The following is a 4,040-nucleotide window of genomic DNA, read 5'->3' on the forward strand; positions in this document are numbered from 1 at the left end:
TTCACTATAGTAAGGGGTAGGGGCACCTCGGTCATATTATACAACATACCAGAGAAGTTCCACACCCGCATGGGAGACCGTCAAAGTGAATCGGGGGTCGATTTGATAGCATACTACAGAGAACTTGCACACCCGAATGGGAGACCGTCAAAGTCAATCGGGGGTCGATTTGATAGCATACTACAGAGAACTTGCACACCCGAATGGGAGACCATCAGAATCAATCGAGGTCCGGTTAATATACTATACAAAATGATCGAGAGATATTACTGAGTGGGAGGCGGTGATGAAAACGTCATCCCTTGTATGTTCGATTGCACTATTTCACTATATTAAGGGGAGAGGGTGCCTTCTCATATTCGGTGTGAAATATCTTCCGGCGGATCGCTAGTTGGCATCGTTTATGGTTAGAACTAGGGCGGTATCTGATCGCCTTCGAACCTCTAACTTTCGTTCTTGATTAATGAAAACATCCTTGGCAAATGCTTTCGCAGTAGTTCGTCTTGCGACGGTCCAAGAATTTCACCTCTAGCGTCGCAATACGAATGCCCCCGCCTGTTCTGATTAGTCATTACCTCTGGTTCCGAAAACCAACAAAATAGAACCGACGTCCTATTCCATTATTCCATGCATCACCATTCGGGCCATTCAAATAGCCTGCTCTGAGCACTCTAATTTTTTCAAAGTAAACTCTCCGGCCACTCGGGACACTCGACAAAGAGCATCCCGTGCGAGCCGACGGGGCGGCTGTTCGGAGCGTGACAGTAAACACCGGGCAGTGCACCGTCAGTCCGGAACTGAGATCCAACTACGAGCTTTTTAACCGCAACAACTTTAATATACGCTATTGGAGCTGGAATTACCGCGGCTGCTGGCACCAGACTTGCCCTCCAATGGATACTCGTTAAAGGATTTAAAGTGTACTCATTCCGATTGCGAGGCCTCGGATGAGACTCACATCGTTATTTTTCGTCACTACCTCCCCGTGCCGGGAGTGGGTAATTTGCGTGCCTGCTGCCTTCCTTAGATGTGGTAGCCGTTTCTCAGGCTCCCTCTCCGGAATCGAACCCTGATTCCCCGTTATACCCATTGTAGGCGCATAACCTACAATCGAAAGCTGATAAGGCAGACACTTGAAAGAAGCGGCGCCGGTGCGCTCAGCCAGAAGTTATTCAGATTCACCACAGGTGGGTTACGGACCGGGGCCCGACCAGTTTTGAACTAATAAAAGCGCTCTTCCCTTGCGGTCACAGACCAATTGCATGTATTAGCTCTAGAATTGCCACAGTTATCCAAGTAAGTGGGTTTACAGATCCAATGAAACATAGCTGATTTAATGAGCCATTCGCGGTTTCGCCTTAAATCGGCTTGTACTTACACATGCATGGCTTAATCTTTGAGACAAGCATATGACTACTGGCAAGATCAACCAGGTAGCTGCTGCTGTTGGCGGCGCCTATCACGGCGGCCAAAATAGTGAGAGAGATTGAGAGAGAGGCAGAAGACATTGGGCGAGGGACCGCACGTCCGTGTGTGCCAATCTCCTCCCTTATCCACTCCTCTTCTCTTTGCCCCACCTCCAGCGAGGCAGCCGACATTGGGCGAGGGACCGCACGTTGGCCTTAGAGAAATAGCAAACCAGATGATCAGATCAAACTGCACCTTCTCTTGCTATCCTCGGCGCCGGCAGCGCCACCGTGTGTGCCAATCTCCTCCCTTATCCGCTCCTCCTCTCTTTGCCCCAGCTCTAGCGAGGCAGCCGACATTGGGCGAGGGACCACACGTTGGCCTTAGAGAAATAGCAAACCAGATGATCAGATCAAACTGCACCTTCTCTTGCTATCCTCGGCGCCGACATCGCCACCGTGTGTGCCAATCTCCTCCCTTATCCGCTCCTCATCTCTTTGCCCCAGCTCCAGCGAGGCAGCCGACATTGGGCGAGGGACCGCACGTTGGCCTTAGAGAAATAGCAAACCAGATGATCAGATCAAACTGCACCTTCTCTTGCTATCCTCGGCGCCGGCAGCGCCACCGTGTGTGCCAATCTCCTCCGTTATCCGCTCCTCTCCTCTCCTCTCCTCTCCTCTTTGCCCCAGCTCCAGCGAGGCAGCCGACATTGGGTGAGGGACCGCACGTTGGCCTTAGAGAAATAGCAAACCAGATGATCAGAACAAACTGCACCTTCTCTTGCTACCCTCGGCGCCGGCAGCGCCACCGTGTGTGCCAATCTCCTCCCTTATCCGCTCCTCTCCTCTCCTCTTTGCCCCAGCTCCAGCGAGGCAGCCGACATTGGGCGAGGGACCGCACGTTGGCCAATCTCCTCCCTTATCCGGTCCTCTTCTCTTTGCCCCAGCTCCAGCGAGGCAGAAGACATTGGGCGAGGGACCGCACGTTGGCCAATCTCCTCCCTTATCCTTCTCCTCTCTCTCTTTCTTTCTCACTCTCTCTTACTGTTTGTGGGGACGTTTGCTCATGAGCGCCATCGTCGCCCAATATTGGTTAGGTTGTGTATTTCACGGGTGGGAACCGCCATCGTTGTTAGGTGATGGGGTAAGCCAACGTGTGCTTTGACGAGTTTTGGCTGCTAAACTCTCTTTTTAGTATACTCGGCTCCCAGACTGCGCCCTGGTCGTGTTGAACCATGAGCGTTGTCTATGCACATTTAGGGTAGCCGTTTGCGCGTGGAATAGTGCAATGAATCTCGGTCAAGAGACGGTTGGGCGCTGCATTGAAGGCCGGCACAGACGCGAAGACGGGGTGATCAGCCAACGCAAGTCCGCTAAGTTGGGCAGACAGCAAGGCGAAGGGGAGCCCGGACTGAAAGGCCGCAGCATATGCTGTGAAGGAAACTAGTAGGGTGGCGACGTGTGCGCCGAGAGAGAGACGGGGTAAATAATGTCCAAACGGAAGAGAGACCTGGCAAGTGTAATTGATAGAGCGCGAGCCTACTCGCCATAAGCCCGCTCCACTGCCATTCCTCTGATCCAATGAGACTAAAATCTCTCTCCTTCTGCTCCAGCCATTGCATGGCAGGGAAGCGACGGCAATTTTGGTTGTTGTTTTGAATGCCGCGCTTTGCTTCACAGAGGCGCTCCGCTGGGGGGCGGAAGATATTTCACACCGAATATGTGTGTGAAGGCACCCTCTCCCCTTAATATAGTGAAATAGTGCAATCCAGCATACAAGGTCGGACGATAGGACATTCACCGTACCGCACCTCGAGAGTGGATGTTGTTTGTTGGGTAAGGTTAAAACCGGACTGTTCGCAGACAGCCGAATAACCTGGTTCCGGACTAATTGGTGGATGCAACATCATGATGCTGCTGCTGCTGCTGTCGCGGAAACCGCAGTAGCGACGTGTGCGCCGAGAGAGAGTAATAATGTTCAATAGGGAGAGCGACCTGGCTAGTGTAATTGATAGATCACGAGCCTACTGGCCATTAGCCCGCTCCACTGCCATTCCTCTGACCCAATGAGACTATTTTCTCTCTCGCTCTCCTTCTGCTCCAGCCATTGCAGGGCAGGGAGAGGAAATCGACGGCAATTTTGGTTGTTGTTTTTGAATGCCGCGTTTTGCTTCGCAGAGGCGCCGAATCGCTCCTCTGGGGGGGCAGAAGATATTCCACACCGAATAGGTGTGTGAAGGCACCCTCTCCCTTTAATATAGTGAAATAGTGCAATCCAGCATACAAGAGAGGACGATAGGACAGTCACCGTACCGCAACTCGAGAGTGGAAGTTGTTTGATCTTTTGTTAGGCAAGGTTAAAACCTGACTGTTCGCGAACAGCCGAATAACCCGGTTCCGGACTTACAATAGACGCAACATCATGATGCTGCTGCTGTCACGGAAACCGTGGTGGTGACGTGTGCGCCGAGAGAGTAATAATATTCAATTGGGAGACAGACCTGGCTAGTGAAATTCATAGAACCCGCTCCACTGCCATTCCTCTGACCCCATGAGACTATTTTCTCTCTCTCTCCTTCTGCTGCTCCAGCCATTGCAGGGCAGGGAAGGGAAAGCAACGGCAATTTTAGTTGT

Source organism: Homarus americanus, unplaced genomic scaffold (assembly GCF_018991925.1).
Source record: "Homarus americanus isolate GMGI-L3 unplaced genomic scaffold, GMGI_Hamer_2.0 scaffold29159, whole genome shotgun sequence".
Taxonomy (NCBI): domain Eukaryota; kingdom Metazoa; phylum Arthropoda; class Malacostraca; order Decapoda; family Nephropidae; genus Homarus; species Homarus americanus.